The 25,745-nt window shown below is 43.5% G+C and overlaps 1 long non-coding RNA gene and 1 pseudogene across 1 annotated transcript; both read right to left on the bottom strand.

The window, feature by feature from the left end:
* Positions 1-338: 338 nt before the first annotated feature.
* On the bottom strand, positions 339-17,506 carry LOC133910706 (COBRA-like protein 3; annotated as a pseudogene).
* A 1,138-nt stretch (positions 17,507-18,644) lies between these two features.
* On the bottom strand, positions 18,645-25,646 carry LOC133913013 (uncharacterized). Its single transcript, XR_009908938.1, has 4 exons — positions 25,006-25,646; positions 23,331-23,447; positions 18,974-19,571; positions 18,645-18,870 (listed from the first exon to the last, which is right to left on the bottom strand). It is a non-coding gene; the product is annotated as an uncharacterized LOC133913013 (long non-coding RNA).
* Between the last annotated feature and the right edge of the window lie 99 nt (positions 25,647-25,745).

The raw sequence follows: 25,745 nt of genomic DNA, 5'->3' as shown, positions 1-25,745 counted from the left end.
TAACTGGAAATCAGTAGCATAACATGAGGTTTGAGAGAGAGGAGGAGGAGGAAGAACATACGGAGAAGGAAGAAGGTAGTTTAGAGTTCTGATTCCACTTGCTCTTTGCCAGCTCAGGACCAGCCAACATATTCGCACGAAGCAGTGCTCATTTGGCCCACTCCGCACTTGGGTACAAGAAGGTTGTTGAAGCCTTTTCTCTACAGATCAGGCCTTCGGTCTAGCCCCTTTCAGACCCACGCTGGGCAGCTTCAGACTTGGTGTGCTCCCAATAGCAGTCATGATCATGACACATTCTGTTCTTTGTTTCTCTCGATTCATCACTGCTACTCGTGTCCCTAGAGCCACTGCCCTCTATCCATCCCCTCCCCTCCATGTCCGCTACGGTTTTGTTTTGTTAGTGGGCTTGCATTAGGCGGCCATGGGTAATTCTTGAGAGATGGCATGACACAATTATTGCCATTGAAGTACACTTGCGTGGGAACACCCATCCCTTTTTGACGGTGAAAGTCTGGTCCTTACGGAGAGGTCTGATTGCACATTCTTTTTTTCAAAGGGATAGCAGGAGCTCTACTAATTTTTCACATATTAGAAGGAAAAGAGAGAAAAAGATAAATGAAACACAGCGTACTGTGCCAAGCCCAAACCTCTCCTGGCTTGGGAACAACATAGAAGGGAGTGGATCCCAAAACCAAACACACAAGGGCACAAAAATGAGAGAAAAAACCATATCTGCTTAGATCCTATCGCTGAAGAAGAACTAATTGTCGTTTGATCCTTCAACTTGCTCCCTCCATGCATCTTTCCTAACCTTGACAGAGCCTTTGATCAGAGTAGCGACCCTTTGAGCGAGCAACATGTGATTTTGAAAAATTCTTCTATTGCGTTCCTTCCAATTATAACACCATAAATATATGAAAATGACGTTGAAACCTCCTCTGTGAGTGTGATCTATATGCTTCTTGGCTTGGTGCCACCATGCTCGAATTATCTAGAAGGAGGCCATCTGAAGAAGTTGTTCTAGACTGAACCATATGGTAATCTGATGCCATGTTTCTTTAGTGAAAGGGCAATCCTTACACAAATGAGTGGCCGTCTCATCCTCTTGATTGCATAAACGACAGACTTTGGTGTTCCCCCAGCCTCGCTTGGCCAAATTGTCTCCCATTAGAATCTTGTTTTGAAGGAGGATCCACGAAAAGTTCTTGTATTTGAGTTCTACTTTTGCTTTCCATATGTTTTTCATGTTGCACCTTCTGAACTTTCCTAAGAATTGTATGTGATATGCACTTTTCAAATTGTACTCTCCGTTTTTAGTCCATCTCCAAGAGATGGAGTCTTGGGAGCCTTCGGTGATGCTCAACCCTTGTAACTTCTGCCAGAGTAGCGCCAATTGATCAAGCTCTAGTTGTGTTTATATTGAACCTAGCCAATTAATCCATTTGTGATTTGGAAGTGACTTGGAGACCAACTATTTTTTCCTTCTAGATTTTGCATAAATACTCAGGGAAATTCTTCGGGACTTGGCCATTGATCCAACGAGATTGCCAAAAGAGCATTTTCTTGCCATCTCCAAGGGTTACAACAGTTGAAGCATTGAACATATCCTGATCTGCCTGATCACAGGGTAATCACATTTGTGCCCAAGGCCTTTCCCCTTCTTTCCAACTATAACATGACCATCTAAGCCGAAGAGCATGAGTAAATCACTGCAAGTCTAAAATTCCTAGACCTCCAAGGGTCTTTGGCATGCACATCGTGTCCCAGTTTACCAGGCAGTGCCCCCCGTGACTTTCTTCGAATCGTCGCCTCTCCAGAGGAATGCTCTTCTAATCCGATCAACCTTTTTAGCGAGCCATTTTTGAAGAGGGAACACTGTAAGAAGGTAGATCAGATGCGATGAGATGACTGTCTTAACTAAAGTTTCTCTTCCCACCAAGGACAAGAATTTGCCTTTCCATCCCAGCAGCCTACTTCCGAGCTTATCAATCACCAATTGGATGTCTGATCTCTTCAATCTTCTGGTGTGTAGCAGTAAACCCAGATAGCGGCATGGAAATTCACATATCTTGCTTGAGAAGTTTTGTAGTAACAACCCCATGTGAACTCCCTTGCAACGTATTGGGTAAATTTCAGTTTTCTACATGTTCATTGCCAACCCAGAGCATTTCTCAAACACTGAAAGAATCATGTTGATTGTCATAAGGTCAAAGGTGTCTGGACGAGCAAAAATGGCTTCATCATTTGCATATAAAGAGCATCTCATGGTTGCCCCTTGTGGTAGCACAAGTTTGATGATTTTTTTTTGTGCCGCTAGTTCAATCAATCGTTGCAAGGGGTCGATTGCTATTATGAAAAGCATCGGCGACAAGGGGTCCCCTTGATGAAGGCCTCTGGCGTGTCAAACTTGTTGTCCTGGCTGTTCGTTGAGAAGCACTCTCGAGGTGGAAGTTCTTAAGAGCTTAGATATCCAGTTTCTCCATCTTTGGCCGAAGCCTATGGCTTGCATCACTTCTAGCGAATAAGGCCAATTTAAAGAATCAAAAGCCTTCGAGATATCGAGTTTGATGAACAAAGCTAGTTTGTTTGATCTTTGCAGCTCTCATGTTACACTTTGGACGTAGATGAAATTATCATGAATGCATCTTTTTCTTGATGAATGCACTTTGGCTGATTGAAACAATATGTTTGCCTCTCTTTCCCAATCAGTTTGCTAATATCTTTGTTATGATCTTAGAGACACTTTGATCAGACTAATCGGACGATAATCTGCCATCCTCAAAGCCTCTTCCTTTTTTGGCAACAGAAGGATGAAGGCCTCATTCAAGAGAGCAAGATCCGGAACATTTAGACTATGGAAACTCTGAATTGCTTCTACCACATCTTCCTTTATAAGGTTCCAAGAAGTTTTGTAAAAGATCCTCAGAAATTCATCGGGACCTGGTGATTTCTCCTTTGGCATGTTCTTTATATTGTACTCAATCTCTTCCTCCAAGAACGGTTGTTCAAGCTTAGATAGGTCAATCCTTTGGTAGCCCAGTTGCTCCCATTGAAGGCAAAGTTCTCTCTGATAGTGCCCAATTGACCTTTGAAGTATCTCAGGACTTCCACCTCCTTATCAGTGGCATTTATAGCGAACCCTTCTTCCATTTGTAAGGATTGAATGAGGTGTTTCCTCCGACATGTGTTGGCTCTAATTTGGAAGAATTTTGAATTCGTGTCACCCTTTTGGACCCATGTCATTCTTGAGTGCTATCTCAGACGGGTACATTCAATCATCACAAGGCCCAACACTTTTTTCTTAAGTAGCCGTCTGAAATCCCTCTCATTTGAAGTCACATTCTCTATTCTTAAGCCACATCCAATCTAATGATTACTTCATTCGCAATTGCCAAGCGTAACATGATGTTTCCAATTGTTCTACGTGCCCAAACCATTAAAGCCTTTGTTGTTCTGTTTAGTTTGACCCAAAGCCTTAACAAGGGATTCACTATGTTTAATGGTTGTTCCCATGCTTCCTAAATGGTTTCTAGGAAATTTGTCATCTGAACCCAGAAAGATTCGAAGCGGAAACCTGAAAATTTCATTGAAACTTCCTCAACATTGATCAGCAATGCACAATGATCCAAAGCCATCGAAGATATAACATGGAGAACTGCCCGAGGGAACAAAAGGTCCCATTCTGGTGTGGGAAAGCATTGATCAAATCGGGTCAGCGTTGGGCACTCTTGTTCATTTCTCTAGGTATAACATCTCCCTTTAAGCGGTAGTTCTCTGATTTGAAGTTCATCAATAGTTCGCTTGAATCTCCCCATCAAACGGTGATTTAGTCTACCGTCGTTTTTATCTTTGGCTCTTTTGATTAGATTGAATCTCCTAATAAAAGTCATTCGTCACGCACCTGTTGCTTGACTCCCTTTAGTTCTTCAAGGAAAGCCAACTTCTGCTCTTCTGTTTGTGGTCCATATACCGTGGTTAATGACCATGTGACATTATCGTTGAGCATTATTATATATGACAAAATGGTGTGTTCTGTTGTTGTGACGTTACTTAGGGAGAAGTGATTTGAAGAACAAGCAAGAAGTATGCTGACACTAGCCCCCAAAGATGGAAGAAAAGTGAAAGATTGTGCGAACTTAGGTCTTAGGGTTTCTACGACATCTTGTTGAGTCCAAACCTATATTTTAGTTTCTTGCAGACTGAAAATTTTGGCCGTCGAGGAAGCCACCATGATTTGCACAGAGGATCTTCTCACCAGGGAGTTTAATCCACAGACGTTCCAGCACAGAATATTGCAATTAATTGAGCCATGAAAGGAACACAAAGCACTACTAGGAAGCTGATTGATAGGGTGAGAAGGTACAAAATTTGATGAGGACATCATCTGATAGCTAATGGTCTTCCTTTGTTGCAGTTTTCGTCTCCACTGATTCAGCCCACCTATCTTTTTGAAGCTCAATGCATTGACAAGAAGCAAGAAGCAACTAATAACTACTAGAGCAAAATTTGGTAACCCCCCGGGGGCGGATAGCTCTTGGCACGACAAACACAAACCACCACTACCGAACGCAGAAGGAGAGCCACCAATGGCGAAACAACCAGAGATGCTCAGAACACAACTGCAAACATCCATAAGAGACCAAGCAATGCATCTTCTTCCTGTCAACGTCCTTCCCATCATGTCGATGCCACCTCCATGGGTGCCACCCTCTTGGATTTCTTTGACTTGAGAAGATTCCCCATATCCACCAGCATGTTGATAACCTCCATCGCAGGTTTGCTGAGAGGCTGTCCAAAGCGCTGCAAATAGCTATCAGATAAAGATTTGTTAGGCACACTGGGCAGTGAAAGCTCGGCTAATTTTTTGTCAAGGACTTCTTGCACAAGATGCTTACATGTTTTGCCTCATTTAGGTTTGTTTGCAAATCTAACACTGCATCTATGTATCTGCGGTGTGTGCTATGTAGAAGCGCGCAAAGGAGGACTTGAAATAGGTGGCTCTGAACACAGGGGAGGAGGAGGTGTCACTGTGACTGAAGAACAAGATCTTTCAAATTTTGTACCTCAGTATTGACATGATCGGCGTTGGTGTCGTGCTCAGACATCCTGATTGGGGTACTCTCTCGATTGGTGCTTCCTTCTTGAATACCTTTGGACCCCACATGCTCCCATGGAGGTAGGCAGGTGAAGCATCATGCTCTGAGTGTTTGGTGCTAGAGCACAAACTTGTTTACCATCACGATCTCCGGTCTCGATCTTGTGGATGTTGGAGTTGTTGATCGTCCCACCGATGTCCTCCGTGGTCGCGTCAAAGGCCGCTGGAGTCATGGAGAGGTGTGTGGAAGCCAGCCGTGGGAGAGAAGGGCTAAGGAGACCTGCATATGTGAGGCTAGTAACCATTTCATCAAGCATAGGATCGTAGGCATAGGGAGCAGAGCTTAGTGTCTTGATGGGGGAAGTGTGCATCAGCAACACTTCACCTTCCTGGGAAGAGAAAGGATCTTCTGGTGAGGCAGTGTGCAGATCTTGCAACTGGCGACGCACAGGAGACCTTGTGCCACTGCCACTTCTGGACCCCCTGGTGACGACGGCGAACTGAGCTTCTGGAGGGAGAGCTTGAAAGGAGAGGCGCAGCGCCAGCCACGTGACGCTCGTACCTCCTACAGTGCTCCCCACCCTGGACAGCACTGCCCTCATCGTGGCAAGGGCGCGAGAGCTGTGAAAAAAGGGAGCAGCTTCAGTGCTGGCATGGGCTACGTTGGTGTCAATCATCGTCAGCACTCTCATCCCGGTCCCTGTGACCGCCACCCTATTGACGGCAGGGGCGGTGAGGAAAGTAATCAACGTGCATGTCGCCATCCAGGATGTCGTACTACTAGTCCAACAAGCATTCCCAATGCCTGTTGCACTAGAGTGGATCAGGGGTGTTGTTGGTGAGGAATGCCAAATCCTAGATAACCTCTAAGTGGATGAAAAGCCTGTAAGTATGTCCTCTCTTGACATCTGTTGGCCTATCATAGCGAATCTCAACTTGAAGCAAAGGAATGGAAATCAGAGGCAGTTCACGATCGGCATCAGGGATGGTCATCCAGACGATCTTTGGGATGATGTCATTGCTGTTACACCAAGCCCAAAGGTCATATGCTCGTGTGTGCTCTCTTCTCCTTGATTGTTCTTCAACATAGTGTAGAGCGCAGTGCCTCCCAATGACCAAAGCAACAACTTCCTCAAACCAAGCATGAGCTGGGAGACCCTCAATCCGCAGACGAACACGAAACCCCTAGTTGGTCGAGTTAGATTGCCTTCTTTCACTCCATACCGCAAAGTGAAACTCACGACCCCGGTAAGACAATCGTGAGCGTTGACGACCGCATCCCTAGCACTTTTGTTGCCGAAGATGATCAAGAAGTCCTCTGGATGGTGCTTCACCAGCCGGCACTCATGGATAGCGATGTGGAACTCCATCATTAGGGCGTCCGAGTCTGTGGTCGGGCCCCTACTAGCCAATAAACGGCAACTCTGTCTAGGAGCAATTCTTTCCACCACTCAATGCAGCATGTGGTCGAGACCATGGCGAAATCTTCCAACGGCCTTGCCACCGGATCTCCGAGGAATCTAGCCATTGCGGAGGAGAATGAGGGGGGAGATAGCTTGGAAGACGAGGGGATTAGAGGTTCTGATAGGGCACAGCGGGGTGAAAACTGCGGGAGAAGAACCTGTGAAGGTTTCTGTGGATGTGAAAGATTACTAGTGGGCCAGTGGATTGTTTTGGGAAGATTCAAACTGCACTCAAAAGAACGATGTCCAAAATAGTTGCAGAGCCAGCATTTAGTTAGGTCTCGGTAGGAAGCAACCTTGTGGTCGAAAGCAAAGCAATTGAAGCACCTTCCTTGTAGTCTTTTGAAAGAGAGGAGAGAACTTGGCTGTTGCTTCATCTTTAAGGCCGACTCCCTAGCAGAGGAAGGCTTTGAATGCACATGCATCTTATGCCACCAGAACTTCGGCTTCACCGTGATCCATGTCTCCAAATCAAGATTCAAACCTCGAGCCCAACGCTCTAGCTCAGAATGGACACCAGCGTAGGGGAGATGATGAATGTTGTAGCTATCACTAGTCGCGGAAGCATCATCAAGCTTGTTGTTGCGTTGCTGGTAGGGATGTGGGTGACCTTCTTCAATGTTCTTGAGCTGAGGTGCCTTTTGAGCCATCAAACTGCCGCTGGTCTGCAAGCCTCCAAACACACCGTCCGGTGACTCCAAGCACTACAAGGCCGCCTTGGACAACTGGGAGGAACACTGAGCATCAGAAAGGTGTGTCTCCACTTCCTGACTTTGCCTGATCTGAAAATGTCATTGAGAGACGTTATCCCCAATGCTGCTGCAAGGTTGGTGAGCAGATATATCTGTAGTAAATTTCATCCCTCACTGCTGAGAGGACCTCGCAGACTGGGAAGACACTGTTGAGGGGCTTGAGGAAGGCTCATTCACTCCATTGACTCTGTGACTCGGCTCTTCATCAGACTGCCGCACATCTGCCGGACCAGGGGAGTAAACACGCCTTGAAAGAGGATGCGAAGGTGAGGCTGAATGCGGCCACTCTCCGTGTCCAGATACCCCAAGGACGGTGCCCCAACCTTTCGCAATCTTAGCATAACTGCGACAATGTTGCCCTTCAACTTCACACACAAGTCCGCCAGAAGGACCGGTGCAGAAGAGGGTGGATCTACACCCATTTGAGGCTCTAGCTTGGATCTAAAACTCAGAAGTCCTATATAAACGGGACGTGGATGAAATGACGACGACATCAGAAGGTGACGCGTCCAGCAAAGGATGGAGGCGAGGGGGGAGAATGGGGCTCTCTGTGCTAGGGAAGGAAGGATCTGGACGATGGACGGGGAGGGCAGAGAGGATTTGGTATGAATATGAGGGATTTGGAGATTTTTGGTGGAGAGATCGGGAGTTCGCTCACTGTCGCCATTAAGCACATTCCTCATGAATAAAAAGTGTGTGTGTGTGTGGGGGGGGGTCATTGCACATTCCCAAGTTTACCGGCTTGCATCAGCAAATCGTTATAGAATTTTACACCCCAGGACATTGCTGCATCATCTGAAATGGGAAAAAAGAACTACATCAGAGAGAGGGAGGGAGGGAGGTTCATTTTGATTCTTCTTAAAAAGGAACACAAGCTAACTTACTTATGCCGGCCCCTTATGGGGTGAGTGGTTTGTAATTGAAGATGAACACCTGGGTGATATTATCAAAGTTTGGATGCTGAACGACCAAGTTCCACTGTGTGTAATTCATGCGGAAGTTGAAATTTGTGATAGTGGTTTTCACTCTCCAGCATTCCTTGTAATCAAGCTTCACATGGCAGTGGATTCTTATCGGGCACATGTGGGAAGTGCATTGGACGAGAAACTGGTCAGTCCATTTGCCAGGGCCATCAATTGCAGATTGTAGGTAAGGTGAATCCTTACTATGAAATGCACAAAACTCATTAGAACCTTTGTAGGGAAAAAATATAACCATGATAGGAGGCATATTAAGAGCAGTAAAAAGTTAACTCACTTCGTACCAATGGTGGACTGAGTAGAAAGTTAATTTGCTATGGTGTGCTGCAGACAAAACCCTAAGGGAGTTGCCCATGACGAAGGGGTGGGAGGGAATGAGATAAGAAAAATCCTAGGACTGCTAGTTTATATGCTATTAATTGATTTGGCACAGGTATACGAGCAAAATAGGCATAGGTGTCGCTTTTTATGATCATTTTTGTCTATTCATTGGGTTTAAAGTTAACCCCGTATCTAAACTCATGAGTAAAGAATAAGATCCGTTCCCACATCCATTAAGGTTTTTACCTATGGATACGCAGGTAATATGTGCCATTGCCACTTCTACTCTTATGGCTGCCAACAAGCAGACCGGACAAACTATGGTTTTGTCTGTATCACACTACAACAAATTAAATAATCATTTCGAATTTGTTGTTTTCTCTATAGCATACTGTAGTAAATTAAATAATCATTTCCGGTGAAGAGGGTGTGAAAAGACTTGCCATTACCTTCTTCCTCTGAAAAGAAAAACTTCTTCTCTCGGTCCCACGGCCAAACGAGCCCCACCCGTCAGCCTCTTCCCTCTCTCATTCCTTTCTCGCTCCTCCTTCCTTTTCCTTGTCTTTCTTCTTCTGCTTCCCATAGCAGCACGACAGCGGCGTGGAGCGTGGCGGCCAGCTCGGTGGGTCTCCTACGCGTGATGGTGCCCCACTCCTTCGCCAGCCCGCCATGATTACATGAAGCTCACCAGCGCCACTGCCTCCAGGCATCTAGTGCCACCGCACGCTAACCATGGAGCTCGCGGAGGCCTCACAGATCTGGATGGAGTCCATGTCGACGCCTGTCTCGCGCACACGAGTTCGAGCTTGGTCTTCATCTGCAGCCACAGTGAGCTTTATTTTCCCCAAAATCGTTGCCCAATCCTCTTCCAAATTCATCACCACCCAGAATAATTTCACGAAATTGATTCCCAGACCATTTTCTTTATAGGATTTTTTTAGATTTATAGTATTATAAATATCACGGTTTTAAAATATATCATTACAAATTGGATAGTGAAAAAGATGCTATTATAAAACTAATAAAATCGGATACCTGCCATTTCGTACCGTTTCACTCCCGTATTTCCGTATGGACCGTTTTGCCCCCAAGCTGCTCTTGTGGGGCCCGCTTGTCAATTTGCCATCCTTCCTCCTGTTTTATCTCGGCAGGTCGTTGCTGCCACGCGACCAGCAATGCCCGAGCAGCGTCCCATCGTCGCTGCGCACCTGTGTGGGAGAGAGAGACCGAGCTCGCTTTAACTTGGCGCTCCTCATCTCAATCTCAACTCTATCCCTCTCCCCTCCATTTCGTTGCACCGAGCTCCAATTTGTCGTTTTGCAGCACCGTCGCCAAGCTCCACTGCACCATGGACCGGTTCCACCGTACTCGTGCATGCATCTGCCGAGCCCGAGCCCCAAGGAGCAAGGCGGGAGGTCACGCGAAGCTTCATCGACCTTCTCCAACTGGATCCCGTCATTTTCCCCACGGATTGAGCGTGCCATCCGTCTTCTTCAATGGCATCGGCAACTCCCTCCGCCACCTCATCGTCGAACCATCGCCGTGCAGCCTCCCTTGACGAGTCGAGCGCATTGTCTGGTGTGTGTCGGTTGAGCTCTGGCGCAACGCCAGTGCGGCCCACCGTGGAGCTCCGAGCGCTGCCGCACCGACTGTGCTCTGGCTAGACTTGTATGGCGAGATCTACTACATGTGTTCGTCGTCTCGTATTGAAGTCGTAGGTGATGACCCTGTGCTGAACTGCTGCCAGGTTCACCGGCGACGAAACGCGCCATTGCAGCCCGCACGCTTGTCGGCGAGCTGACCCTGGTCAAGCTATTTTGACCGGTCAGCGGGCGCCTGGCCCCACATTCAATCTCAATGGCTAGATCTGCTTCGGTGCAAAAAGTTCTGGTGACGAGCTCCTCTCTTCCAGTCGCCGTGGGGAGAGGGGGTCAAATTGTCCATACGGAAATACGACAGTGAGAAATGGTACGATATAGAGCTGAAATTGCATGTATCCAATTTCGTTAGACTTGTAATGACATCTTTCGGATTTGTAATGGCATATTTCAAAAGCTATGATATTCATAATGGTATAAATCTAAAAAAAAAACCTTTTTCTTTATTCCTTCCCAAACTCAAAGGTGTCCCCGATGCACAAAACTAACGCCAGAATCGGTCGGGACGATGACCGCACCGTCGCCAAGGGGGAGGGGATCTGTGCTACAGCATGGGCAGTGACTCCGACCGGCGCGGTGTGTTTTGATGGCACTCCATCCATCCGGTGACGGCGCGGAGCAAGGCTCGGTGAGAAGGCAGGCCGGCTCATAAGAAAGGGAGAGAGATGCTGCTGCTGTGGCACTTCAACCGTCTTATTGGTAGCCCCAGTGATACCTACACTAATCTGGAAGGAGGATGCAGCAATTGGCAATTTGCATATTGTATGGAGTTCCTGTAAGTAAATCAGACGATCGTGGGATCTCTCCTGCAGCTGTTGGGAACCGGGAACGTTGCCCTTGAACTTTGAGCAGTCACCCTGTTCGGTGGTCTGTGCCCCAACCATCGGCCATGTGACCTCTTTCTTTGCCCATGTCCACCCCAGCTGCCACCCAGGAGCTCCAATTTGCCGGAATTGTTGATAGTTGTACATTGTGACGACAGCATGGAGGAGGCATTTTACAGGAAATCACGAACCAGATGCGCATAACATGCTGACACAGAACTGGGTGCCATCCTTGTTGTCTGTAACGTATGTTACAAAATGTATCACACAAGTCAAACTGGCCCATTCAATAGGACAGATCAGGGCCTACTAAGTTGAAGATGAAAGAGATACAGCTGTTGATGTGGGCGTGCTACTTGCGACATATCCATCAGGAGTCCACAGCAGCATAATACCATTTTATAGTGATTTTGCCATTTGGATCCAGCAAATCATAGGCCTCTGCAGAACAAACAAAGGGTCCACAGCGAATTCAGATCCCAGACACAGGAACATGGATGAATGGAAACACTAGATGATGTCTATGCTACATCCACTACCTCAGAAGAGTTATTACAAACAGATTTTAAACTCTATCACGAACTGTTATAGATTATGTCTCTACATAAGTGTTTGTGATGTTGAACTTATTACAGATGGTTACAACTCCGTATATAATAGAGTTACACATACAAACGTTCTGGAAAATCATAGTAATGATCGCATATGGTTTTTGTGAAAACCCATATGTGAGTAGTAAGAGTCCCATATGATTTTTGTTTTATTGAAACCTATTTGTATTAAGTGTCATAGACAGAGTTTTTTAATAATCGTCTTTATGACTCTTTTCCCCTATAAATAATTTTGCTTCCTGACTGCCCTCATGATATGACATACACTTCATAATTAACAAATTAAACAACATCACAGGCATTGACATAATGCATTGATATATTATTCAGAACATTGATTACACATTGTTCATAATATCAATCACACATTATTTAGAATTTCAACATAGGTATTTACATATCACAAAGATTAAGAACATCACACGGATGCACATCACATATTGTTTAGAACACATAAACCTGACTAGCTATACACAATCCCTAACTATACATCATTGGCAATGTTGTCTTCCAAAAGGACGAGATGATAGACATCATTTACGATGTCATCGTCCAAAAGGATGAGATGCTTGACATCATGGAGACATCGTCTTCCAAAAGAACAAAATGATCGGCATCATTGGTCGATCGCCGCTGTTTTCCAAAAAGATGAAATAATTGGCATCATCTCAACCTCTTGTATTTTAGCACAACGTCAACCCAGACATCATCTTCAACGAGCATCTTGCAGTTATTCGGATCATGCTCCATCTTAACTATCTCATGCATGAGCCAGAATTAGACTGCATTGCTACCAAAAGAAAAGAAAATTACCCACTCAACAAAGAGCGGAGTCGTTGTCGTGAACAGGATTCTTCCCACCATCCGTAGTGACCTAGACACGAGATTAGGGCGAGACGAGAGCAGTCAAAAGTCAAGAAAATGCGCCTTAAAACAAAGATTCTATTACGTATCCCAAAGCGTTCAAGCTTCAATTGCACATAGAAGGATCCTTTGCCCTCATTTAGTACAACTACCCATAAACCTTTGACACCAGCCATGATTAAGTAAGAAATATGCATTCAAACGAGTCTTGTAGTTCATGAAAATATCTCTATGACGAATAGTAATGAAGAAATTTTCATCTGCAAGAACGAAATGGAGAATGTGATTCACATCAAAAATAGGGTCACATAGGTGCCCTTTACAGTAGCAAAGAACATGAAGTCTACTCGGTCGAAGTTGACGCCAACATCCGCATCGTGGAAGCAGACATAGGGACAACCTCTGTGACGGAAACAAGACATTACCCTTAGTTACACACATCGACACTAACGCTAAGAAACCCTAACAAAATCGTGATGGGAACCCTACGATCCTTACCTCAGTGCAGTGAAAGGGATTCAGCCTCTAGCTCTCGCTTCTCCGATGCAAAAAAAAAAAAAAAATCCGTAGATGTGTGTGTGTGGGGGGGGGGGGGAGATATGAACACTCGGATGGCAACGGGTAGAGCGAGGAAGATGAGCACTCCTCGTCGTTTTATATTGAGGGGAGACGATCAGGTTGTGCGTGTGAGAAGCCAAAGAGTCAGGGGAGACAAGCAAGTTATGTGTTATCGAAGCCAAAAGAGCCACGTGAAATGAGTGATCAAATTTAAAATAGTTTCTAGATCTTTAAATATAGATGGGTTTTCATAAAATCCGTTTATTTTTATCATACAGATCTAGACATATCTTACAAGAAACCGTCTGTGACAATATCACAGATGGGTTTTTCTAAACGTTGTCTGCGTCTGTATGATAGTAATAGACGGATTTATAAAAACCATATATGAGTTCAAGCATACCCAGACATCGGTCTTGTTACAGACATGTTTGTCTTAGCAATCGTCTGAAGATATTTTGTTAGTGACGGGTCATAAGAAATTGTCTATGATACTCCATCCGCTTTAACTGATTTTATGGTAATGATCCTGATCCCAATAAGGAAGATCTACATACTTAAGTTCGCCATGAGTGGTCGAGGAGCGTGGCGGCCTCGGTGAGGTGTTCGGAGCACGCAAGCACGTGGACGACAGAGGGGGAGCTTGCACGAGGGTGGTGGAGGGTGCCCTTACAGTGGAGATCTCGAGCGGCGCGAAGCATGGCGAGCGCGTTCAAGACGGTGTCAAAGTCATGCACAGGGACTGCAGAGAGGATGTTGAGTGCGGAGGTGTGGTCTGGGTTGGCGAGGAGCGCATGGCGAATGAGGAGAGAGAGGGACGGCGGCAAGTGCCATGGCAGGCCGCCGTTGTTGCAGGAAGGGTCAATTGGGTGACCAAGGCGCGGTTTTGCGAGAGGAGGTGGGGGTGGAGAGGAGGGAGGTTGGGGAGAAGAGGCGAGGAGGGAGATGTAGACCTGCGCGGCATGGTGGTGTGCATGACTACGGCAACACTACCCGAGTGGGGTGACACGGCAATGTTTCTACCAATGGTGCACAGGCGCATCATGCCATCTATGTGGCCCCACTATCAACGTCCACGTGTCAAACCAATGTCTACACTAGAGAAAAATTAGCCTGCATGGCAAAAATTGATGTCACGTTTGCGCCACATAAGCCAAAACCGCCTTCAAATGGAGTCAGAGTGTCCAGTTTTTTATAGTTGAGGTTGTTCAATATCTAGTTTTCTGATTGCAGGAGGAAAATCATACTAGGGCAAGAGTTGAGTAAGGTCGAAATAGACTTTTTCCAATTGTTTATACACATTTCAACTGCATGAATCCTCGTATTGTCATTCCTATCATCTTAATCTTAACATGCAGAAATAACTGATAACAACACCATGACAAATAAATGCTTGTCAGTAACAAGAATGAGCCATATTTTTTTAGGGAAAGATATGTATAAGATGACAGCTAAGATAAATGAAGCCAGATTATTGGAACTAGTAGTCTCTCCCAATATATCAACCATACTTCATTGACACAGTCGTACATGTATCCAATACAGTTGTACCCATATCCGGTACGGCGATGCCTTATCTATATTAGCATAACCCTGTTTCTGAAAAATAGTGTATCGTGATATCACTGTGTTAATGACATATAGGTCTTTTCAAAATTTCTTGACAGAAAATGAGCATGTACTTCTAGCCGTCTTACATTACTCAAGGTTTTAACCGATGAGCAACGATAGGCTCATGCAGTCTTCACTAGTTGGTTTATCTCATCTAAGAGATTGACATTTTGTATACAAATCAACATCCATATATACTAGCAGGTGCCCCGTGCGTTGCCGTGGGCACGATGAAGATCAACAATTGGCCAGCGCAATGAATATCAACTGTTGCCACGTATAATACAGGCATCCATATTTCAATATCAAGGATATTTCTTACAAAATTGATAATAGCATATTTCTTACAAAATTGAGAATAGCATGAAGCTCCACGACATCACATCATAATGTAGCAAAAGAAATTGCTTGTGTTGAAAATTCAAGTTAGCTTCATGTGAGGCACCGAAAAGATGCATCATATTTGGATACGTAGTCATTTATCAATCTCCTTTGAGAACTTCCCTTCCACTACACGAGAAACAACATATTTGAGGTGACAGTTGTATTTCGCACCTGTTTACTAGAAGAGAATGCGGAAGCAAGCAGGGTGAGTAGACATATCTAGTAGTGACAAAGTGTGACAAAATCTTGTGACAATTACCAACTATCAAGTAGTTTTAAAATCATCGGAGGAAACTGTATATCAATGCTGGAGTGGTAGAGCGATTTGAAGAATAGCAGGTAGGCATATGTAATTCAGTACTTATATGCTGGTCGGAACTATGCAGGTGTGTTCGTTGGAGATGACGTGTGTTTTTGCAATGGAAAACCTAAACTATTAGTTGACCTAAGAAATAACCTTGACAGCTAGTTGACTATAAATTGCATGCATCTGACATTCCTTGTCCAAATATATCTTGAAGGACCACTCTCATGTATGCATGGCTCCTCAAAATCCTAGTACATTAAGAGAAGACATGTACTTGAACACCGTAAAACACCAAATCCTAGGATATTGAGAAGTTCCAACCATCCTGACAGAAGAAAACTCCAAATCTGTGAATCGTGCAATGATCAACTGGTACTCATTCATAATTAACAGGTCAATAAACACATGAATCACGTGAAGCAGGGGGTAAACTCAGTAAAATACTAAAATGAACGACACCTCCATGAGAATCATTAGTTCAGCCCATCAAGTGCGCATGTACTTAGTTCTCTTGCAGAAGGATTCTGTCCCTGTGGAAAAAAATGTTCTCAATCCTGAACTCATATTTTCAACAGGACACAGTTTATGAGTTTGAGAAGGGTGTGTCATATCAAAACACCTGCTCAAAATAAATCGCAAGTAAAGATCCTTCATGGTTTTGCTAAAACAAACTAAGGTAAGTGCTAATCTGCCATAAGTCAACCATCTCGTTAATACTGATAATTCGAATACAGGAAACACATGTGCGATTATAGAGTTATAACACTATCTTGCATATGGCCTGACAGTAACAATACCTTGGCTGTTGAGAAGCGCATCAGTGGGAGTACTTGACTTGCGGCTGCACTCCTAGTGCTGCTGTTCCCTGGCAGCAAGAAGGTACTACAAATCCGAGGTTATAGGAGTGGGAAAGGGGGGGGGGGGGGGAATTGGTATGCATTACGCAGAAGCCTGGAACATTGTTATAGCCCACCTTGAGTCAGTGAGTCATTATGTAACCTATTATATTGCGGATCCTCCACGGTCTTTTTTTTTTCATAACCCACAACCTCTAGATTTGTTCTGCGGCAAACTGAAGAGCGCTACAAAAAAGAGGGCTAATCACAGGATATGTGCTGATTAACAGATAATAAGCATAGGAAATGAAATGGCAATAGGGATGAACAAAATTGGACTACCTGCAATTCACATATTCGTACAATGCAAGCATCTTTTTGGACAACAGTATCGTTGATAAAAAGGAATCAAAGTTGGTAGTTACATTGAGACACTGGAATCCCACTGCAACAGGAAATGTACTTGCCAGGTAAAATCATACATCTACAACACATAACAATCACAGCATATGTTTAATCTCTTGTATTAGCAGAAACAAAGAAGTGGTAACATGGGAAAACAACCACTAAATTCTTATTTGCCCAGTACAAATCCAATGAACCAACCATGAAAACCTGTAAGACAGTAGAGCATGCTCAGTACAAATCCAACAAAGCATCCATTAAGTGGGAAGACATTTTGACAAACACTTGCTGGGCATGGCATTAGGCAACAATAATGGTATTGGAACAGCCTCAGAATAGAGGTCTCTATTTATGGTTTCGTTTGTGATGTAAGTACGAAAGAAGCACCAAATCAACCAAACATGTCTACATGTTTTCTCTCTCTCTCTCAATCTTAAAAAAAACTCGACCCACGGGGAGAGACACCCCCGAGGGCTCGAACGCCGGCACTGCAGCGCTATCGCTCGACCCACTGGGAGCGACCGCGCGAAATCCGCACAGCGAGGGTTTCGATTTGGGGTGGGCTCTCACCTTGCGTCGCTGGGGGGCAGGAACGGATGAGGAGGACGCGGGGGTGGGCTCTCACCTTGCGTCGCTTGGGGGCAGGAACAGATGAGGAGGACGCGGATGGGGATCGGTAGATCCAGCGAGCCGATCTCCCGCAAGAATCTGAGGATGAACAGATGCAGGTAGATGATGCCGATTTGAGAATGCGCTTTCTTTCTTTTTGCACCTTGTTTCTTCGGCTGCTGATCGCTCGATGGTTCCAGGCGTGGGAAGGGAAAGGACGGCTCTCATGCAAGCCAAGCAATCGGATGGCTGGGAAATGAGGAAAGGCAAACTGCTACAGGTAACAGTAACAGTAAGGGCACGTGGCAGGCTCTATATGCGAATCAGTTAGGAGCTACGGGAGGTAATTGATGTATACGACGCGTAGCACGTTGGGTAGTTTGGGCGTGCGAGCCGGAGAAGAAATATGGGAGCGAGATTTTTGGGAGTAGAACGTATGTGAGGGGAGTAGTAGAAATTAAGTGGTATAAAGTAAGTAATTTTTATTAAATTTAGAAATAATATATAGGATTAGAGGTAGGACGTCTGTTTGGTACGAGAATCACTGTATATTTATTAAGGTCCTGTTTGATAGCGCTTCGTGGAGTGATTCCGCGCGGGGATCAGCTCTCGTGTTGCCAAACGCTCTGTCTGGGAGCGGATTCCGCGCGGGAATCACTTCAGGATTTGTATTGCGACGTGGAAACTGAAAAATTTAGCTTCCACCTGATTTTCGGCTAATTCTTCTAGATTTTAATATAATATTTTCTCAAAAATCACTTCTACCACTAGTATATCAAACAATTTTATAAATAAAATCACTTCCACCACAGAATTACTTTTATCCTATTTTCACCATAAAATTAAAACTCTACCAAATGATCCTAAATAGTGAGATAGAGATACTGATGAGATGAGCAAACCAAGATGTCAGAGTTCGGCAAGAGTAGAAGCATGTGCGGCTGTATGTGGCTTAAACATTAAAAACGCTACGCCCACACCGAAGACCGAACCAATGATATCTAGAAGCATGAGGGGCTGCATGTGGCTTGAATCCCATGTGCCCAATCACTGTTAGGCCGAATCAACTAAAGAAATGGAGTCCTGATGGCAAAGCAGCTAAATAAACGCAGAGCTGATGATTAACAAACTTATCTCAGATCAGACGAAGAATTTGCATGGCAGCAAGAAGGCGGTCTACACTTGTAATCTGATTCCTAATGACTAGGAGACCCAAGTCGGATTAATAACGGAGGCTAAATCCCTGATATGGTAGATTATATCCTGTAGCCGTAGCTTGGATGATCATGTGAATGCAGTGTGCCCTATTCGCTGATATGTTTAAACGGTGAAAATGCAATGCAAGAGAGTTAATACCATATTTTTTTCTTTATAAACTTTCATCTTTTTGTTTTCCAACAGAAGTGCAGTATGCCAGCTTGATCTGTCAGCAAGTGACAAAACCTCATAAATTCACAGGCGAGTGATGACGATGATAATGCAGCAGCCAAATACTGCGGTAGGACAAGGATCACCGTAATCATGTGAGCTGCGGCCACCACATTCATTAGCTCATATCAAAAGTTTCCTGCAGGCCCTGAAAATCCTGTGACCTGCCACCACAGTAACATCAATGATCAAACTTACCAACAAGCGAAGGCATAAAGATCAAAGACACTATCCAGGACGATGAGAAAGTATCAGCAGTTCATGCACCTCATGGCAAAGTACCAACAGTTCCCTGTATACCGACCCACAGTTTACAGAAAAACCGGCGTCGTCCTTCAGCCGTCTTCGCCTTGCCCGACAACAGTTCGCTCACATGGCGAACGGACAGTGCCATTGACGGCTTGTCCCCTTTAGTAGATAGGGATATGGGTCACGTACAAACACTGAACCCCACATGCATTGGTGCATGCAGTTGCGTAGGACAACTTGCTGCATCCGCACACATCACAAATCTTTGATCACTCAATTCATGCGCGATCGTAGCTATCTCTGTCCGCTGGTGGTCCGCGCAGCGGATGGTTCGTCTCGGAGTGCAGAGAACGGCAACACGCCACGGCTGCGTGTCTGGTCTTGTCTCTGAAGCTGATTCATTGGGGTCCCTATTGGTGCCAGAAGGCATTTCTCATCTTTTCTGTGGAGGCAATGGGCAGTCCAGGGATGAACATCAATGAATGGCCATGGAAATCGGACAATTTGTGTAGAGGTGCGTTCAAGCCATGTGGCACTGGATGACGCTGAAATGCAGCCACCAGGATCCATGGTCTGTCTCACTGCCATTGCGTCTTTGTCATTCATATCCATTCCCCTGGAGAACAATGCGAAATGAATGGAAAAGGACATTTCAAGTGGCAACATTGATTGGAATGGTACAGGTTTATAGTGCATACTTTTATTGCTCATGATGATGGAAAATAATTAAGAATATATAAGCTGAAATTTTCCTTTTCCTTTTCCTGGTACCAGTAATCCAATGTATCACCCAGATTCTCTATTCAGTGACCTAATTTGACTCGTGGCAGGTAATCATGCTTGAACTGATAAAAATATCCAGCAACATTTTCATTTAAAGTAATAAGTTAACGAAGCTACCAAACAATTTGTTCCAATACAGTACATGTGCAATTCTGCAGCATATTCTTGGAAAATATAAACTACGAAAAAATATCTATTTGCTCTTTGTTAATTGGAAAAATTACGTCTAATTGCGACCTCCACACGAGCAGTGATGCTCTATGTGTTCAAACATAGATTCTAGCCTTTGGGGTTCAAGTGATGATTACAGTCAGACTTAGCCACATAGCATAAGCTTTTGACCTTGTTAGCCCAGACCCTCCAATTTTCAGAATCTATGTTTCTATTTTTACTTAGTTCTCATTGTTTCTATTTTTACTTAGCCCAGACCCTCCAATAGATAAATTTTTAGCCTAGCCCATTTGCCTTAGTTCTCATTGTTTCTATTTTTACTTTATGTTATTGGAACTTTAAAGAAAAACAGAACAAATGAGTTTATGCACCAACCCAAATACTCCAGCTGTCAAAGAGCGGCGGCATGTTTAGGGGTGAAGCCTAGTGAGGCCACCGTGGTGTACTGGTACCAGGGCCCCAAAAAAATTACTATTATTTGGGCTTATTTTTACCTTGTGTGCACCAGAGTCCAAACATCTTATGCACCAGGGCTGTCCGGGCCGACCTGCTTAGCTCAGCGCCTCAGCCCACTCGCCTAGCCACCCATCCACCTAGCCCGGGCTTGCTGTCGCGTGTAGCCCACTTGGCTCCTCCGGCGCTAAGCCTCCGCGCAATCAAGAGTCGAACGGTCAAGGGAACCCTGCAGCACCTGCCCACTGCGGCGCTGCCCTCCTCGCTCCTCGGACCTCAGCTCCTCCTCCTTTGCAATGCCCATGCGACCACACACTGACACACAGACACAGCCAAGCCCTGACTGGCCAACCCCGAGCCAGTGAACCCGCTGCAGCACCCCGCCCACGCCCAACTGCCCAAGCAGGCAAGCACTCTAGTCACTCTTCCGGTCAGCTCGACTCACCGCTGCTCCAGCTTCAACCTTTAGGTGAGCTGATCTTTTCTCAGGTGCTCTTGTGCTTGATTGGTCCTCTGTCGAGTTTATGCATCACCCATTCACTCGCTCAAATTTTGACACTACATGTGTGTATTTTCTACATATACATGTGCGCTCCTATTGAATACAGGCTCACAAATTTGACTAGTAGTTGTAGCTGTTGTTAGAAAGCATATATGCATTGGTAATTTTTTTAGTATGATTTCTACCTTGTTAAATGTGGTGGATGGATCTTCAAAGAGAAGGAATATGGTTCGAGATTTCAATCTTGAAGAAGTGTGTAAAACTGGGACAAGATTAAATCAAGAGCAATGTCTTCAGAGATCTGGAGATACTCGTTAGAGTTCTCACTATAAATCTCTTAAAAGTTTGGTTGACTTGTTCTCAACAATTGTCAAAGTGCTAGAATTTGTGGAGAAAGAAGACATAGATGGAAAAAAATAGAGAACAAGCATGCGCTCTTCAAGTGTACTTCCAATCTTTTGTATTTTGTCTTCTATTTGCATCTCATGTTGGCTATTTTAATGATCACAAATACCTTGTCAATTGCATTGCAACAGAAAGATCAAGATATTATGAATGCTATTAACTGTGTGAAAGCAACTAGAAGCCATTTGAATGAACTTAGAAGAGGCGGATAGGAGAAAGTCTTAGGTAAAATGTATGCATTTTTTGACAAATGTGATATTTTAAACTGAAAATGGATGAGGCATATATTAACCCAAAGAAGCTAAGGCAAAAATCTGAAATTACCAACAAGCATCATTTTGAAGTTGATTGCTTTAATGACATTCTTGATTGGCTACTTCTAGAGCTCGATAATCATTTCAATGAAACAACCTCTCAACTGCTTGTTTGCTCGGTTGCTTTCAATCCAAGAGATTTATTTCATGATTTCAATATGGAGAGTTTGATAAGCCTAGTTAAATTATATCCCAATAATTTTGATTCTAGAGAATTGAGGGAACTTAACCATCTTCTTTCTCTTTGCATTGCTGATGCGCGGAAAGATGATAGATTCTCCAACATACAAACTATTGCTGAGCTTTCAAATGAAATGGTAGAGACAAGAAAACATATATGCTATCCTTCTGTTTATCGGCTTTTAAAGCTAGTACTTGTATTGCCTTTCGATACTGCTATAGTTGAGATGTTTTTAAGCCATTAAAACCGTGAAAATATATTTGCGCAATTGTATTAGTGATGAATACATGAATAATAGCCACATTTGATATGTGGAGAAACAAGAAATGCAAAAAATTACAAATAATGTTGTGGTTCGTCGTTTCAAGGCGTTGAAAGAACGTAAATACTAGAAGGTAACATATTATTTTTATTTTATCTTTTCAATTTAGTTTATCATTAAAAAATGTCAAGTCATGTTTTTACATGTTTTTGTAGGCCATCGAGGTTGAATGGTGTATTTTGCTAATATCGATTGTATTTTGTTCGTGATTTCGGCGTTATTTACCTTTATTATGCTATTTTAACAAATGTTATGAGATCTTTTATTTTGGTAAGCATTTTGATCGTTACTTCTTTGTTATTTGTGCATTATATTAAATTTTTATTGTCACATATATGTTGAAGTGTGCACTCGGATAGTTGATGTTGTAGCTTCGCCCCTGGGCATGTTATGATAGTGGCAACTTACTGTAGCATTAATGCTCAGCCATACCAAAACTTCACAATTGCCACTGCCACCACACGTCCACATGTTTCATAAACTACACTTTCAACAGGGGCTAAGCAGGTATCAAACATTTCGCTTTGGAACATATAAATGCTATGGAAATCGGTCTTTATTAGCAGTGGAACATATAACAGAACTATCCGCCTTTACTAGTGTAAATGCCATGGAAATAGGTCTTTCATGAATCTCAATTCTCGTCACTGGTCTAGATCTGCTCAATTACCTAAATTTCAACAAATATGAAGGATCTTCCAAGTTTTATCATCAAGTTTACAGTAAATAATAGAGTAGCACATGGATAGACCACATTGTCTCTATGTACTCGAGTAATCTACCTGGAAAATTCTTACTTATGGTTTATTTAACATTCTCTACAATTACATGTACGTTATCAAAATAGAGGACTGAATAGCATATGGCATGAAAAGGAATGCGAAATTCATGGCGCCACAATAATATTGATTGGGATCTACATATGTACCGTATGTAGCACCATGGCCTATGTAGATGAGCATCATCTCTAGGGAATGAAATCAATCAAATATCACATGGAGTGGATGAGCATGAGCCTACCTATGGCCAACCTAAAATGCAGCCCTAGATTCTAGCGGTCAATCAAATTGCAAGAAGAAGAAACACCATGTGCATTAAATGGTATTTAAATGGAAGATTGAGACAGGTGATTGATATGACTTCTTAACTGATGCAGTAGCAAGAACGTGGTTCAAAATTTAGAAATAGCCTAAATATGAATATACAATGCCACTTGCGCCGTATCAAACATTCAGAAAGTTTACCTGTGAAGATCAAATACACGGTTTTATTTCGTCAGCAAGGAAAGGATAAGATAGTATAGAGAGTGGACAATGACTCTTCCTGCTAGCAGTACAAAGCGCCATTTCTCTTGAAAATGTCTGAAAACACGAGAAAGATAAGTGGACAATAAGTCAACATGTGTCAAGTAGAGCACCAGAGAATGATAAGCAGACAATAAACCAGAATAGCGGTAACCTTCACCGAAAGGCAGTAATTGGAAACAAAAGGTAATACCAGATAGTCATGGTAATAATATTTTCGAGGACCTGATCACTTGTTTGTGCAGGGTATAAAGTAGAATAATGGTAGCCTTCACCGAAAGGCTACCACTGACACAATAGGCAATACTAGAGGAGCATAACAAGACTAGAGTTTTTAGGGGCCTCATCAGTTTATGATTTGCAATCTGTTGGATGCATGCATGTTTTGAAAATCATCTGTTAAATCTTAAAAAATTCAGTAAAATATGTATTACACCATTTTGACAAGAATTTATCATTTAAAATATTAATAATTTTAGGATCCGTTTCAGCGTAAAGCTTCCATAAGCTTCAGCCCCACCGTGCAGGTATTTTTTTATTATAATTTTTAGATAAACCTAAGAGCCTCTTTGCATTGGATTCTTAGATGGCGTATACGTGTTAGGAACTAAGGGAGACCTTTAGGGCATTAGCAGTGTTATCTGAACACCCGTGTTCAAATTTATTTGCCGAATCGGACACCCTGAATCTGATTTGGAACCCGACACTCGTATCAGATTCCGAGTTGTATTTTGCGTGTCAAAATTTTCTTGCCGAATCAGACATCCGAGTCTGAGTCAGATTCCGTGTCTAGGTAACACCGGGCATTAGTATTATAGACCAAATGTCTATATATACTATGTAGAGTAAACGGGACACATGGGGCCAAAAGGCCCCACAAAAGAAATACTGATACCACCCTTGCATAAAAATGGTACTGAATACTAGATTAACACAATTATATCCTTAACAAGACACAAGCTAAATCCTCTTATCCTCTCCAAGTGCATCAAACTCCAAAACCATGAACATCATCAAGATCAAAATAAATTGGACCTTGAGAATTTCAGCTTCAGATGTTCTGTAAAGGTGGTCTTGAATTGTCCAGGGCCCCTAGCTATGATAATTTCTCAATATGTATCTATTGAATTTATGAATATGTTCAGATACTAAAAACCAGCATAATCTCACACTGCTGTCAAGGTATTAGCATTAGTCTATGGTGCTACAGTGAAACATAAATACAAGAAATCGAGTGGTACTAACCTGGGTTGTGACATCTGACATGTAACGAGAGATGATCAAACAATTCAAGGAAACAAACAAGCAATGATACTTAAGGAAACAAATAGGTCAGGTTTTGAACTGGTCATCTGAAATTGAAGGACCAAAGGGGACCAAGTGCTCTCACCTTTCCATAAGAAATCTACTCTGGGGCCTTCACTTAATTTTCTTTTAGTACACTCTAAAAGCTTATTTCTGAATAACAGTTGCTTAGAACACAAACTTCAGCAATAAAAACACTAGCAGTTAAAGCATAATCATAGTTAATATTCCCTATCACGTTGTGCATCCATCCATAGCCATAACGCAGTAACCAATCCAATTTCATCAGAGAAAAGCAGCAGACACTCACCACAGCACAAGATTCCATGTGCCAGTCCAAATCGTAGGAGTCATCAGCCATCCTTCAAGGAAAGAGGCACCAACCGACTAAAGCTAGTCATAAACACTGTCGAAAGAAAGGCTTCCAAAAGATAATGCTAGCATCTATGTCCTTTTAGGACATCCAGACTCAGAATTATGCAAAGGGACACAACAGATTATCTCAGGAACCAACTCTGAATCAACTTTGTCTTAAACAAAAAAAGGATTGCCAGTAACAGTATAGGTTGACAATAACATCCAGCCTAAACTTACTTTATGAGCGATGACTGTGCTCTGCTATGAATCTATGACAGATATCTTGTTACTTCATGTAATCTAATCTGGTAGCAGGGTGAGATGTCCTCAGCCTGACAGCTGGTTGGCTATATATTATCCAGAACAGAATTGTTGAACTTAAACATTGTAGGAATCCATCACTGCAGGAAACTGAGACTTGAGAAAGAGCTGACGAAAAAAACTCTTAACAGAAAAAAGTGCTAGGTGGCAAGGTGGGTTGATTAGCACGGGAAAGCATGCTCTTTCTCAGAATTCAGCAAAGGGACAAACTTTACATTTCTTAAGGCCCCCCAAATTCCCACAGCACCAACAAACCCACACCCTGTAGCCACCAACTGACGGCAAAGTTTTTTAATGCCAGGAAAAGGTCAGCAAATGAGGCTCACACCCAACAAACTCTGTCTCAAATCTCTCACCTCAGAACATGCACCA

This window comes from Phragmites australis, chromosome 3, assembly GCF_958298935.1.
Source record: "Phragmites australis chromosome 3, lpPhrAust1.1, whole genome shotgun sequence".
Classification (NCBI taxonomy): Eukaryota; Viridiplantae; Streptophyta; class Magnoliopsida; order Poales; family Poaceae; genus Phragmites; species Phragmites australis.
Note: the sequence above shows the minus strand (reverse complement) of the source record. Positions and strands in the feature narration are given on the sequence as shown.